The sequence below is a fragment of the Schistocerca piceifrons genome, chromosome 7, assembly GCF_021461385.2.
Source record: "Schistocerca piceifrons isolate TAMUIC-IGC-003096 chromosome 7, iqSchPice1.1, whole genome shotgun sequence".
NCBI classification, from domain to species: domain Eukaryota; kingdom Metazoa; phylum Arthropoda; class Insecta; order Orthoptera; family Acrididae; genus Schistocerca; species Schistocerca piceifrons.
The window spans coordinates 9823572-9839335 of NC_060144.1; the positions used below are offsets into that span (position 1 = coordinate 9823572).

Sequence of the window (15764 nt, forward strand, 5' to 3'; positions counted from 1 at the left end):
CAGTCACCTTATAATGGGGGGTGATTTTAATTGCGTCCTCAACAGGAAAGATCAGAGTCCAAATTTTAATTATTCTGCTGAATTAAAACATCTCGTTACTAGCTTAAAGCTAAAGGATGCTTGGGAATGCAAACACCCTGCTGTTGTCGAGTACACTTATGCAACTTCCAATGCATGCAGCAGAATCGACAGATTCTACATTACCGACAATCTCGAAACGGCTTTATTGAAAACAGAAACGATTCCTGTCTACTTTTCGGACCACTCCGGTGTGTTGGCCTGTATAAATTTACAAGCGCAGCCAATACGCCGCTTCAAAAACCAGTGGAATTTAAATGTCTCGCTGTTACAAGACCGTGAATTAGAAGATCAGATAAAAGACGCATGGGCGTTATGCCTGCGTGCTCTTCCTAGATACGCGACTACCATAGAATGGTGGACAAAAATGACAAAGCCGAAACTTAGAAAGACGATAATGCAATATAGCTTTCAGAAGGCCAGAGATCTTAAGAACACTATAGAGTTCTATTACTCAGTACTCAGAGAGCTATATGGTCAAACATCTGGTTCACATCTTCGCCTGACAGATATCAAAAAAATTAAGGCTAAATTACTCAGCATTAAGAGGCATCAACTGGAAGGACTTAAAATAAAATCCAAGGCGAAATCTGTCTCAGAGGACGAAACAACTTCCCTATACCACCTTCTGAAGCACGCTCAAAACAGAAGAACAATGCTTATCGACGAATTACGGACGACGAATGGTACAAGTCTTAGGACACAGAAAGAGATTTTGAATGAGATCTATCGCTACTTCGATAACTTATATTCTGAAAATTCCAGCTGCGAGGAATCTATTGATGATTTCCTCGACTTTCTTGTGCCACAGCTGACGGATGATGACAACGTTACCTTCCTGTCGCACGTCTGTAATGAGGACGTTTATGTGACCCTGTGTACCTCCCCTCTGAAAAAATCTCCAGGTCCTGATGGTCTACCTGCAGAATTTTACGTCCACTATTGGCCGATAGTGGTAGGGACAATTACAGCGATTGTAAATGAAGTTCTTCAGGGCGCAATGATACCCTCTGAATTTAAAGAAAGTAAAATAGTCCTTATCCCCAAAACTAAAGGACACAAAGATCTTACTAACTTCCGACCGATTTCGTTGCTCAATGCGGACTATAAAATAATAGCCAGAATTCTCAACAAGAAAATTTCATCCTTAGCAAGTAGACTGATTAGTCCGTATCAACACTGCATTGCAGGTAAAACTCTGTTTCACAATTTAGCGGAATTTCGGGATATAATTGCAATCACTTCCGTCACTAACATCAAATGTGCCCTTGTTTTCCTGGATTTTCATAAAGCATTCGATCTCGTGAATCATATCTACCTTTTCAAGACGTTAAAAAAGCTCGGTTTCCAGGAACGAGCCTTAAACGTAATAAAAAACGTGGCGACGGGAATAAACGCATGCATAGCAGTTAACAGTCAGGCAACGAGAAAATTCCAAATACGACGCGGTGTTCCTCAGGGAAGCCCCCTTTCTATGTCACTATTTGCCATTTCACTGGACCCATTTCTTAAACGTATTCACGATAAATTAACAGGTATAACACTGTCAGGGTGCAAAACAGCTATAAAAGCTTATGCTGATGATGTAGGCGTCATAATCAGAAATAATGACGATGTAGCTACGTTAGCTGCAGTGATTCAGACTTACTGCAGTGCGTCCGGGGCAAATTCAAATGAAAAGAAAAGCAAAATTTTACATCTTAGGGGTTTTGAGCACATAAACGTAGAGTGGGCAAAGCTGGTCAGGCAGCATACGACGCTTGGTGTCACATTGACCGCATGCCCAATGAAAATGACTGCGTTGAATTGGAAAGCTGCGGCACGGAAAGTGCAGGGTGCTATAATGGAAAATTTATCACGGAATATAAATCAGATTCAGAGGATTAAGTACATCAACACGTGTATCTTAGCTACAGCATACCACACTGCTCAGCTCTTTCCACTACCCAAAATGATAGCCAAGAACATAACGTCCAGAATCACAAATTTTCTGTGGAAAGGAGAACTGTTTCGCGTAACCGCCAAAGTGGCTACCTTACATCCCCGAAATGGTGGTTTAGGTCTAATCAATATTACCGACAAAGCCTCTGCACTCTTCGTCAAAAGGCAACTAACTATCATTAGAGAAGTACCGGAAAGTATTTCAAGCCGACTTTTTGAAATTCTAAAACCTCGCAGTCTGCAGCCTCCTATTGATGTGCAAAAAATTAACAATCGTCTCCAGCACGTGAGAGCCTTTTATATTGAACTTAGCTGCTTGAGGGACGAAGTTACACGGCTACGTCACCTAACGTCAAGAGATATTATGCGGGTCTGGGAGACATGTCAAGGAAAGAATAAAGTAGAGAGACAGTTTCCTCACATACACTGGACTGCTATCTGGCAAAACATCAATTTAAAATTTTATCTTCTGACATAAGAACAGCATGGTACAAAGCCGTTAATAATATCATTAGCACCAACGAAAGATTATATGAAATTGGCCTCAGTGACACCAATCTATGTCAATGATGTCGACTAGTGGACACAATTATCCATCGATACACTTGCGGCGGCAATATACATATCTGGAATTGGCTCAAGGTGCAAATAGCTCTCATTACAAGGTCTTCACCTCAGTACATCTCGCTGTCAGTGCTGCACAGACCACAAGACCGTTATTTTCCAGAGACGAAGAATAATGCCGTCTATTGGCTCCTAGGAAACTATGTAACTTACGTAACTCATGACGCTGGAACTGGCACCGTTACAGATTTCAAGATATACCTACAGTGCAAATACCACAAAATACGTACGTATGCAGACCACAAGAAGAAATATGGTAATATGCTACAAATTATATTTGATAGAATGGGGATAGGCTAAAAACCATCAACCTAAAGCACACAGTATTGAGTGACTATATTACTATGTGCAGAATCATTGTCTGTTTCATTTCTTATACTTTCATTTTGTTGATTTTCCACTATGACAAAATGGTCAAAAACGATAACAAATAAAAAAAATTTAAAAAAATTAAACAAAAAATGAAGGCAGGAACAACAAGTAGAAGATTGAGTTATATTTTTCATTTTATGCACACGGAGAGCCATTACTTATTTCACGAATGACTTCTTTTCATTTAATCATGATAATATAAAGAACCATACAAAAAAGAGGAAACACAAATTAAAAAAAATTAAAAAAAAACATTAACAAAAAATAAAAAATAAATAAATTTGCTAAAGTGGGCAGTTAAATTTTTGGATCATAGGAGCGACAAGGTAGAAAATCAATGATGGGTATGGTGGAGACATTGTGGCCAGGCCTCAGATTATTCTTGACCCCTGCCCACTTCGCCTCCCTCTGCCTATTACTTATAGAAAAAAAAAAGTGGTTAACAAAAAAAAAAAAAAAAAGCTGGTAGAGCGGTGGACTGTAGTGGAGGACAAAAAAAAAAAATTGGATAAGGCGTCGGACTTCGGATCCGAAGATTGCAGGTTCGAATCCTGTCACGGTCGAGTTTTTCCAGTTCTGCAAAAGATGCATGCTGTTTTACTGAGTTGTTTGACTACTACAAGTCTAGTTGAAAGTTGCTGCTGTCCGCTTCCTGGCTGCAAACCGTCGTCTACCTGAAGCTCATGCAAGACAAACGGGTTGTGTAGCGAAATTTTCGGCACAGTGCCGATCAGGAGAGTTTTTTTTTGGAACTACTGCGTCTGACTCAGGACCCAAGAGCTACGCCACAGGCGTCTGCACACAGTCGAGCATGTGTGTTGAATAATGGTGCTGATAGCCACGTATCATTTCAAGTAGATTTGATGCCTTTCGGAAAATTTATTTCATTGAATAGGATTGTAGCTCATTTGTGGCAGCAGGAAATAAGCTGTAGTCAAAAGGATCTTCCATAGATGGTCGCAGGTCGCATAAATACTGTATGGCTGGTAACGCATTGTGTGGAGCCCAGCTAGCTCAGTCGGTAGAGCATGGGACTCTTAATCTCAGGGTCGTGTGTTCGAGCCCCACGATGGGCGGCGCAAAATTTTGTGTCTACGCGGATGCAACCTGCGCCCCTCTCGTGAGCCTTGCGTAATGAACGTAACAGGTTACGACGATGCCTAGCTTCGTATGAATATCAGAGGAATGGTTTTTGAAGCTGAAAGTAGCTCTGAAATGAAATAAATGTGTTGTTTTGGAATTTTAGGCGTACATCGATATCGTGTGAGATGTGTAGGAAAGCAGCAGCTGTGCTAACTAAATACAAATAATGGTCGCTAGTGCGGTGCGTTTCCAGCTGAAGGGCTCCAATTAACTGGTCCATAAAAATGAAGTATCCGAAATGTGCGCTAGGCGGCGCCTCCTTAGCTCAGTGGCAGAGCGCTGGTCTAGTAAACCAGAGTTCGTGATTTCTATCCTCACAGGAGGCAAATGAATTTTGTAACAGCCCCTTTTACCGTAGATCTTTCGAAAAAAGCGGCCAAGGATAAAAAAAATTATGAGTGGGTGCGGTATTTAAGAAATGCTCTCGCAAATGAATAGTGCGAATGGTGCTATTAAAGTAGGCACCAGAAACTGCTGCTTTTCCCCCCACCGTCCTACCTTACCCCCACAATCCGTTCTCCTCCTCCGTGAATCTCGTCGTCTCTACCGTGCCTTCCTCCGCACGCGTGACCCGGACACCCTACGACGCCACCGGCAACTCCAGCAACACGTTCGTAATTTGCTCGCGGCTAAGAAACGCCGGGACTGGCGACAGACATGCACCCATTTAAATGCAACCCTACCAATCAACTCGTCCAAGTTCTAGTCGGCCTTCCGTCGCCTTACCGGAACTAAACCCTCCCCCTACTACCCTCTTCTCCACGATGATCACCCCTTCCCTGACACCCTTAGTAAGGCCAATCACTTTGCCTCCTACCTCTCCGATGTCTTCTCCATCCCCGACGATCCCCAGTTCGATTACTCCCTCTTCCCGGATATCCGCGATCGAACTGACACCTCTGTCCCTCCCCTCGCTCCTGGTTTCCAGTACTTGGACAACATTACACACACGGAACTCAATGCCCCTATCACTACACAGGATCTCATTGTTACACTCCGCACCAAACGCAACACCGCTCCTGGTCACGATCGTGTCACCTACCGTCACCTTCGTGAAGCTCCTGTCTCTTTCCTCTCCACCCTGGCCAGGCTCTACAATGTAGTCCTGTCCACCGGTTACTACCCCGACCTGTGGAAAACCTCCCGTATCCTCATGTTCCTTAAACCTGACAAACCGCCGTCCGCCGTCTCCTCCTACCGTCCCATCAGCCTTACCTCGGTCTTCAGCAAGGTCCTGGAATCTATCCTCACCCGTCGCATCCACCAGCATCTCCGCCAGCACCGCCTCCTTCCCGTCACCCAGTGTGGCTTTCGGCCGTCCTTCTCTTCCGACGACCTTCTCCTTCACCTCACTCATCTCCTTTCCGAACAGCTTAATTCCCGTCGCTCCGCAATCTTCCTCTCCCTGGACCTCGAACGTGCATATGACCGCGTATGGCATTCCGGTCTCCTCTTCAAGCTCCAAACCTTCGCCCTTCCCATTAACTACGTCCGTCTGATCGGCTCCTTTCTCTCCCGCCGTCCTTCCTATGTCACCATCCATAACACAGATTCCTACTCCTTTTCCCCCTCCGCCGGTGTGCCCCAAGGCTCCGTCCTCTCCCCCCTTCTGTACCTGTTGTACACGGCGGACATGCCGCCGCCGTCACCCCCCGTCCACATTCTCCAGTTTGCCGATGACACCGCCTTCCTTGCCCTTGCCCCCACCCTACAGCGCTCCCAACGCCTTCTCCAATCCCATCATGACCGGTTCACCACTTGGTGCAACCAGTGGTTGCTCAAGGTCAATCCTTCCAAAACCCAGGCGATCATTGTAGGCAAAACCACCCCTTCCTTCCGCCTCCTTGATTTCTATCTCACCGTCTATGGCCGTCCCATCGCCCTCACTCCCACCCTTAAGTACCTTGGCGTCACCCTCGACCGTCGCCTCTCCTGGACTCCCCATCTCCAGACAATCCAAGCCAAGGCACGTTCCCACCTCCGTCTCCTCAAGCTCCTTTCCGGCCGTACGTGGGGTCTGGACCCCTCCACCATCCTCCACACCTATAAATCCCTCATCCGCCCTATCCTTTGTTATGCCCATCCAGCATGGATCTCCACTCCCCCTACCTTTTATAAATCCCTCCAAATCCTTGAACGCCATGCTCTCCGCCTCGATCGCATCCGTCTCCCCTCCCCCACGCGGATCCACTTCGATCTCATACCCTTCCCCCACCTCCTCCTTTTCCTTGAAAGGATACGGATCCTGTACACCTCCCGCAAACTCGATCCTCCTCACCCACTCGTCTCCCCGATCCTCTCCCACCCCCGCCCGCTGCCGCGCCTATATTCGCACGTCCCACCCGGTCTCCACCTCTCCACCCTCCTTACCCTCTCCCAAGGTGGCTTCCGCCAGCTCCCCCTCCCTGATGATGCCCTCCTCCCTTCCATCTACCCCTCCTACCAACTTTGATCCTCCCGCCCTCCTCCTGTACTTATTCCTCCGTGCACCCTCCCTCCCTCCTCTCCCTTTTCCCTCCCTCCTCCTTTCCACCCCCCTCCTCCCCCGGGCCTCCCCTCCCCTGTTCCTCTCCTCCTGCCCCCGACTCCTCAGCCATTGGCATCCTTTTTCTCCCCTCTCCCCCACCTCCCCCTTCTACCCCTCTTGGCAGGTCCCCGGACTCGCACACGTTACGTGGACATTCGCGCGCCGGAGGTCGCCGCCATCAGTGTTTTGTGTGTTTAGTGTTTAGTGTTTAGTGTTCACCGTCCCCTCCATCGTTCACCAGTGCCATCATCATCTTCAGTGGTTGTGCGTCGTCTCATCAGCTAGCAGTGTGGATTATCCACGAGTGTGAACGGCTCCTTGATTGTCTCTATGTGTCTCCTGTTTTATTGCCCACCGCTCTGTGACTTATGTGTCTTCTCACTGTTTTTGCTGCTTGTGTCTTTATGGCTGAAGAGCAGCGTAGTGTGCTGCTGACAGCCTGCCTGTTCTACAGGTTTTAAAATAACAATAAAGTAAAAAAAAAAAAAACTGCTGCTTCACATTCGAGGGTTGGAATCCCTCTCTTCTTCATCGAAGAGTTTCACTGCCTGGGCTACTCTCAGGGTGCACCTTCGACGTGGAAGATCCCCGCCGTTTCCCTGCCGTGTCGTCTGCTTGCCGTCCATACTGCCTGCCGGTGCTCGCCGCCGCCGCCGCCGGTTGGTCGCCGCCTTCCGGTCCTCGCCGCCGCCGCCGCCGTCGCCGCCTGCCGGGGCTCGCCGCCGCCGCCGCCTGGTCGCCGCCTGCCGGTGCTCGCCGCCGCCGCCGCCGCCTGCTGATCGCCGCCGTCGCCGTCTGCGCCGCCGTTTGGCCGCCTTCCGGTTCTCGCCGCCGGCGCCGCCGCCGTCGCCTGCCGGGGCTCGCCGCCGCCGTCGCCTGCCGGTGCTCGCCGCCTGCCGGTCGCCGCTGTCGCCGTCTGGTCGCCGCCGCCACCCTTCTCGTGCGCCGCCGCCATGTCCCAACCCACCACCACCACCACTATCATTTTCACCTCTCCCTCCGCTGCTCCAACCACCATCACATGGAGCTCCTCCTCCACCCCACTTCCCGTCCTTCCTTCTCTCCCTGTCCACCCCACCCCTGCACCACATTCGGCTGTAACCACCCCAACTCCTCCTCCCCTATCACTGTCGCCCCATCGACAGCTACTGACTTTCCGCCGCTCCCCGCACCACCTCCGACAGGCTCCAAGCCAGCACGGATCTCTGCTCGACGTTCCACAGTCTCAGTGACACCAACGCCCCCTCCGTCTGCGTCATCCGCTGCTCAGGGTGGTCCTGCCCCCCGCCATCTCCCCCTGCAACCCGTACCCCTGCCCCCTCTCCACCCGGTCGTGCCCGCGAAACCTTCAAAGCGCCCGAATGCTGACCCTTCCCCTGCAGTCTCCTCCAAAGAAACCCCCAGCCCCCGTGACCCACCCACCCCCATGGACGCGGCTCCGACCCCCGCCCCCGCCCTGCCTGCCACCCACACCTTTGTCCTCTCCAATCCTGACCCTCAATTCCTTGATGCCCTCTCCCTCACCCTCGCCATCCGGAAATACTACCCCAATGCTCTCATCTCCCAACTGATTCCTCGCAAGGACTCGGTCCTCATCAAATCCCCCAGTGCTTCCCTCCACACCGATCTCCTCTCCCGCATCCCCCGTATCCAATTTGGTCAACGTGCAACCCTCACCCCCTACCACACCCCGTCCTCTCCCCGTCAGCCTCAACCTCCCCGGCGTCCGCCGACCTTCACCGCCGTGATCACGAAGCTTAGCCCCGTGATCACGGAGGCTGAGGTGTTGGCGGAACTCAACTCCCGGCCCGACATTGAAATCCGCTCGGCCCGTCGCATATTCAATGATGCCGGGCCGACTTTTCTCATGCGGATATTCACTGAATCCTTCTCCTCCATTGACCGCCTCCTCACTGAGGGAGCCCTCATCTACAATCAGCGCCATAAGGTAGACCCCTCCCGTTCCCCCGTCCAATCCTACCGCTGCCAACGCTGTCTCACCTACAACGACCACGTTACCTCTGCCTGCAGGAACCCCCCTATTTGTCCCCACTGCAAAGCTTCCCACTTCCTCAAGCATTGCCCCAACCTCACCTCTCCCCCCTCCTGCAACACTTGCAATGAACCACATCCTACCTACTCCTCGAAGTGTAAAGCGAAACCTCCACCAGTAACCCCTGAGCTCACCGTGCCTGTCCGTCCTGTTGATGCCCCCATCCACCCCAACAACTCGCTCTGCCCTCCCCCTACTGCTGAGGACATCATCCGTTTCACCACCATTGTGCTCCAAAACATCCACCCCTTCCAGCGCTCACACACTCTGTCCCAAATCGCCCTCGCTGCCTGTTCCATCTTCCATCTTACCACCTATGCCACATACTCCCACAACCAGGCCCACTTCACCTTCACCCCCCTCACCACCCTTGTCTAACTCTCCACTCCCATGGCACAACAACCGTACCGTATCCTGTACCACAACATTCGCTCCCTGCCCACCCACAAACTCCTCTTCCTCCACACCCTACGTCAGCACCGGGTGGATGCCTTCGTCCTAAATGAAACCTTCCTTCAACCCCGTATCTCCGTCTCCACGGCTCCTTACACTCTACACCGCACCGATAACCCGTACCATCTCGCGCGTGGCGGAGTTGCTATAGGCCACCTCAAGCACCTCCCTGTCCGGCCCCAACCTCTCCTTAACAATCCTGCCGAGCATCTCACCCTCAGTCTCTTCTTCCCCACCCTTACCATCACCTGTGCCACCATTTATGTCCACCCTCGCACCCCCATCCCGTACGATTTCCTGGCCCACATTGACCGTACCTTCTCCACCTACGTGATTGCCGCTGACCTCAATATCCACAGCTGTGATCCTGCCGACCTCCGACGGTGGCATCAGTTTCTCACCACTCTCCAGGGAGACCTGGTTCCCCTGCCTCAGCACACCCGGCCCGAATCCAACACCACTCCTGATGTGGTCCTTGCCTCTCCTAACCTCCTTGGGCGCATCACTGTGGATGTCCTTGACCACATTGGCAGTGACCATGCTCCTGTCCTCCTCACTATCTCTAACAGTAGCCATCCCCGCCACGCTCCACGCCCTGACGTCCCTCCTAAACTTGTCCATGATTATCCCGTGCCAACTGGGATGCCTACCGGGATTCCATTCACACCCAGGTTGACGGCCACGACCTTGCCCTCCAGTCTCCTGATGACATCGCTCGCGCTGCTGCCTTCCTGCACCAGACATTGTCTGACGCCGTCGCCACCCATATCCCCACCAAAGCCATCCACCCTCACTGCCCCGCCCTGCCTCCACAGGCCGTCCTTCTCCTTCGAGAGTCCCGCCGCCTCTACCGCTCTTTTCTCCGCACTCGTGACCGAGATACACTTACCCGCCACCAGCAATTACAGCGACACATCCGCAACCTGCTTGTTGCGAAGAAACGCCGAGCCTGGCGCCAGACATGTACACAACTCAACACCATGCTCCCCATCAACTCTTCCAAGTATTGGTCTGCTTTCCACCGCCTTACTGGGAACCGCCCCACCCCTCAGTACCCTCTCCTCCTTCATGACCGTCCCTTTCCTGACAACCTCAGTAAGGCCAACCACTTTGCCTCCCACCTCTCTGATGTTTTTTCCATCCCAGATGATCCCCACTTTGATTATTCCCTCTTCCCTGATGTCATGGACCATACGAATACCTCTGTTCCTCCCCTTGCTCCTAGCTTCCAGTACTTGGGCCACACCCCGCCTTCTGCCCTTAACACTCCCATCACTACACAGGACATCAGCCTCACACTCCGCACTAAACGCAACACTGCTCCCGGCCGCGACTGCGTTACCTACCGCCACCTCAAACACTGTCCTCCCTCCTTCCTTTCCCTCCTTGCCACCCTCTACAATTTCATCCTTGCCACTGGCTTCTATCCCGACCTGTGGAAAACCTCCCGTATCCTGATGTTCTCCAAACCCAATAAGCCTCCATCTGATGCCTCTTCCTATCGTCCTATCTGTCTCACATCGGTGTTCAGCAAGCTCTTGGAATCCATCCTTTCCCGGCGCATCCATCTCCACCTCCACCAAAACCACCTCCTCCCAAACACCCAATGTGGCTTTCGACCCTCCTTCTCTGCTGATGACCAACTCCTCCGCCTCACTCATCTCCTCTCCCTCCAGCTTAACTCCCGTCGCTCCGTCATTTTTGTCTCACTTGACCTCGAAAAGGCCTACGACCGTGTCTGGCATCCCGGTCTCCTGTTTAAACTCCAAACCTACGCCCTTCCTATCAACTACATCCGTCTGGTGGCCTCCTTCCTCTCCCACCGCCCCTCCTATGTTACCGTCCATCATGCCAATTCCCACACCTTCTACCCCTCTCCCGGGGTGCCCCAGGGCTCTGTCCTCTCCCCTCTCCTCTACCTCCTGTACACGGCAGATATGCCCCAACCCCCCCCTCCAGTACACCTCTTGCAATATGCTGATGACACCGCATTCCTCGCCCTCGCTCCTACCCTCCAACGGTCCCAACGCCTTCTCCAGAATCACCTTGACCTTTTTGCTGCATGGTGTAACCAATGGCTCCTGAAACTCAATCCTTCCAAGACCCAGGCAATCATCGTAGGTCGTACCACTCGCTCCTTCCGCCTCCTGGATTTCTCCCTTACTGTCTGCGCACGTCCTGTTCACCTCACCCCCACCCTCACCTACCTTGGCCTCACCATTGACCGTCACCTCACCTGGATACCTCATCTCCGTTCCATCCAATCCAAAGCCCACAACCGCCTCCGACTCCTCAAACTCCTCTCTGGCCGGACATGGGGGTTGCACCCCTCTACCATCCTCCACACCTACAAATACTCCATCCGTCCCATCCTCTGTTATGCCAGTCCTGCCTGGATATCTGCCCCCCCCCCCCAAATTCTATCAATCCCTCCAGATCCTTGAGCGTCATGCACTCCGCCTCGCCTTCCGTATCCGCCTCCAGTCCCCCACACGGATCCTCTATGATCTCATTCCTTTCCCCCATCTGCTCCTATTCCTCGAACATATCCGCATCCTCTACACCTCCCGCCGTCTTGAACCCCCTCACCCCCTGGTTGCTCCTCTCCTCTCCCGTCCCCGCCCCCTGCCACGTCTTCACCGTTGTGTCCCCCCTACCCTCCATCTCTACACCCTCCATCTCCTTTCCCAAGGTGGCTTCCGTCACCTCCCCCTCCCGGATGATGCCCTCTCTCCCTCCATTTATCCTTCCTATCAACTCTGGTCCTCCATCCCCCTCCTTTCCTCTGTCCTTTCCCTGGGCTCCCTTCCCCCCCCCCCTTCTGTCCTGTTTTTCCCCCCACTAAACCTCTCCCTACCTCCCTTCTCCCCCCCAGTCCTTTTGTATTCCCCTCCTCTGCCTACCCCACTCCCTGTCGCGTCTGCCCCCCACTCCTCTTATGGCTCCTCATCCTCCTTCAGCTCCTTTCCCGGCTCCCCCCTTCGCTTTTACTCTCCTTTCCCCCCCCTTTTTCGTTTACTCATCTTCTGTCCAGTTTCCCCCCACCTGCTCTCGACTGTGGTGTCACATTTGCCAACTTTTTAGTGCAGTGTTCCAGTGACTATTCAGTGTTGTTTGTCTTTCTCGTGTTGCGAACAGAAACCATGCTGTCGCTCGGTGTGAATTTTATTTCCTTTGCGAACAGAATCCAGACTGTCGCCATGTTTTTTTTAATTGTCTATTGTTTTCCCTGTCTACTTCGTATGTATTTTTATTAGCGTCATCATCCCTGTGTTGTTGTTTTAAGTTCCACGACTTCTTTTCGCCTTGTTACTCTCTAAGTCTCCGATTTTATCGCCTGTTTTTTTATTACTTGTTCTCTTGCTCTTTGTCACAAAATCTGTCGGCTGAAGAGCGGCGTCTAAGCTGCTGCCAGCCCGCTCCCTTCGGGGGGAATTGAAATTCAATAAATGAAAAAAAAAAACTGCTGCTTTTCATCAGAGGGTTGGATCCCCTCAGTCGACGACGTCAGGTTGGAACGCCTGGGCTGCTCTCAGGTTGTTATCTCCGTCTTCGGCGGTTGTGTCTGTCTGTCTGTCTCTCTGTCTGCTGTCGCTGTCCGTCCGTCTGTCTGTCCGTCTGCCTGCCTGACTGTTTGCTGCCGTGTGCTGTCCGTCCGTCCGTCTGTTCGTCGCCGCCGCCAGCCGGTGCCCGCCGCCGCCGCCGCCGCCAGCCGGTGCCCCCCGGTGCCCGCCGGTGCCCGCCACCGCCGCCGCCGCCGCCGCCGCCGCCAGTGCCCGCCACCGCCGCCACCATCCGGTGCCCGCCGCCGCCGCCGCCGCCGTCCTGACCCTGGTCTACGGCCGTCTTCATCCGTCTTCGTCTTTGTCTGTCCCCAGTTTCTGTCCTCTCCTCTTCGTTCTGTTCGTTCTTGTTTCTCTCTCCCGTCATGTCCGCCCCCACCACCACTGTCACTACTACCACCACCGCCATTGTCTATACCTCCCCTTCCGCCGCCTCCACCACTATAACTTGGTGTGCCCAGTCCGACCCCCCTCCTTCCATTCCGCCTCTCCTCACTCTCCCTTCACCCTCTATCTTTGTCGCACCCTCTCCCGCTTCTTCCTCCCGCTCCTCTCGTTCTGATCCCTTTCCCCCACTCCCCCAGCCTGTCACTGCAGCTCCGGCTCGGGTGGTGGCCCGTCGGGCCACTGCCCACGCCCAGCTCTCCCCGTCACCTTCGCCATCACCATCGCCACTGCCACCATCATCGTCATCGCCGCCGTCGCCTTCGCCTTCACCGTCACCGTCACCATCTCCGGCGCCGACTCCGACCCCGGGACCTGCCCCTCCCCGCCACATTCCCGTTGATCCCGTCCCCCACACCTCCTCCTCCGCCGTCAAGCACCCCTGTGGCACTCCTGCTTCCTCTGCTTCCAAAAAGGCTTCGCCTCGTCCTCCTTCCCCCACCCATGATGCCATGGAAGTCTCCCCGCCTGTCCCTGCCCCCTCATCCTCATCCTCTACCCCTTCCTCCTACCGCTACCTCCTCTCCCATCCTGATCCCTCTCTCCTTGAAGCCCGGAACCTCACCCTCTTCCTTCGCCAGCATTGTCCTGGTGCCCCCATCTCCCTCCTCACTCCTCGCCGCGATTCGGTCTTCATCTCCTCCCCCAGCCCAACCCTCCACACCTACCTCCTTTCCCACATCCCTGTCACCCGCTTTGGCCCTCATGCCTCTCTCACCCCAGCTCCTTCACCACCTCCCTCCCGCCAACCCCAACCTCCGCGTCGCCCGCCAACTCTCACCGCCGTGATCACTCGGCTTAGTCCAGTGATCAGGGAGGAGGAGGTGTTGGCGGAGCTCCAGGCGCATCCCCATTTGGAGGTGCGTGCGGTTCGCCGCATACATAACGCTGCCGGCCCCACCCGCCTTATGCGGGTTTTTTCTGAGCACGCCCCCTCCATTGACCGTCTCCTGAAGGAGGGTGCCCTCCTTTTTAACCAGCGGTACAAGGTCGACCCCTCCCGTTCCCCTCCTCAATCCCTGCGCTGCCAGAGATGTCTGCGCTATAACGCGCACCCCACAGCTGAGTGCCGCGAGGCCCCCGCCTGCCCGCATTGTCGGCAAGCGCACTTCCTCAGGCAGTGCCCTAACCTCCAATCCCCTCCTTCCTGCAATACCTGCAATCTCCCCCATCCCACCTACTCCCAAAAGTGTAAAGCCCGACCCCCTCCAACCACTCCTGAACTCACCATCCCTGTCCGTCCCCTGGACGCCCCCACCCCTCCTGGCAATTCCCTTCGTCCCCCCCCCAACGCTGAGGACATCATCAGGTTCCTTACCATCGTCCTCCAGAATGTTCATCCCTTTCAGCGCCCACACACCCTCCAACAGATCTCCCTCGCCGCCCGTTCCATATTCCAACTCAAGATGTACGCCACCTACTCCAACAACCAGGCCCATTTCACCTTCTCCCGCCTCGACACCCTCGTCTAAATCCCTATCATGGCGCGACAGCAACGTATCCTTTTCAACAACATCCGCTCCCTAGCCACCAACAGGAACCTCTTCCTGCACACCCTTGCCACCCACCGCGTGGATGCCTTTCTCCTTAATGAAACCTTCCTCCAACCCCACCACACCATTCACACTTCGCCCTACCTCCTCCACCGCTCCGATAATCCCCTCCCAATTGCGCGTGGCGGAGTTGCCATCGGTCACCACTGCCAGATCCCCATTCGGCTCCAACCTCTCCTACCCGACCCCACCGAACACCTGATCCTTAGTCTCTTCTTCCACGGCCTTACCGTTACCTGCGCCACCATCAATGTCCGCCCCAACGCTCCTATTCCTTTCGACTTCCTCTCCCACGTCGATCGTACCTTTTCCTCCTACGTGATCGCCGCCGACCTCAACATCCATAGTCGTTCCGCTGCCCAGTTACGGCGATGGCATCGGTTCCTCTCCACCCTTCAAGGTGACCTCGTCCCCATCTCCACTCCTGATGTTATCCTCTCCTCCCCCAACCGCCTTGGCCGCATAACGGTGGATGTCCTGGAGCCTATTGGTAGCGACCATCTCTCTGTCCTCCTCACCGTTTCAGACGGTCGTCGCCCTCGCCCCGACCCTCGTACTGACCCTCCCCCTATATCTGTCCACGACCATTCCCGAGCCGACTGGAATGCCTACCGGGATACCCTTTCCACCCAGGACGATAGCCACCCTCTCACCTACCACCACCCTGACGATGTCACCCATGCCGCCTCCTTTCTCCAGCGGACCTTGTCTGAGGCCGTGGAGGCCCACATTCCTACTGTCGCCATCCACCCCCACCGTCCTACCTTACCCCCACAGGCCGTTCTCCTCCTCCGTGAATCCCGTCGTCTCTACCGTGCCTTCCTCCACAGGCGTGACCCGGACACACTACGATGCCACCGGCAACTCCAGCGACACGTTCGTAATTTGCTCGCGGCTACGAAACGCCGGGACTGGCGACAGACATGCACCCGTTTAAATGCAACCCTACCAATCAACTCGTCCAAGTTCTGGACGGCCTTCCGTCGCCTTACCGGAACTAAACCCTCCTCCTA

The 15764-nt window shown here is 53.8% G+C and overlaps 2 non-coding genes across 2 annotated transcripts; both read left to right on the top strand.

The window, feature by feature from the left end:
* Positions 1 to 4018: 4018 nt before the first annotated feature.
* Positions 4019 to 4091, top strand: Trnak-cuu. Its single transcript has one exon. It is a non-coding gene; the product is annotated as a tRNA-Lys (tRNA).
* A 321-nt stretch (positions 4092 to 4412) lies between these two features.
* Positions 4413 to 4484, top strand: Trnat-agu. The gene has a single exon. It is a non-coding gene; the product is annotated as a tRNA-Thr (tRNA).
* The last annotated feature ends 11280 nt before the right edge of the window (positions 4485 to 15764 follow it).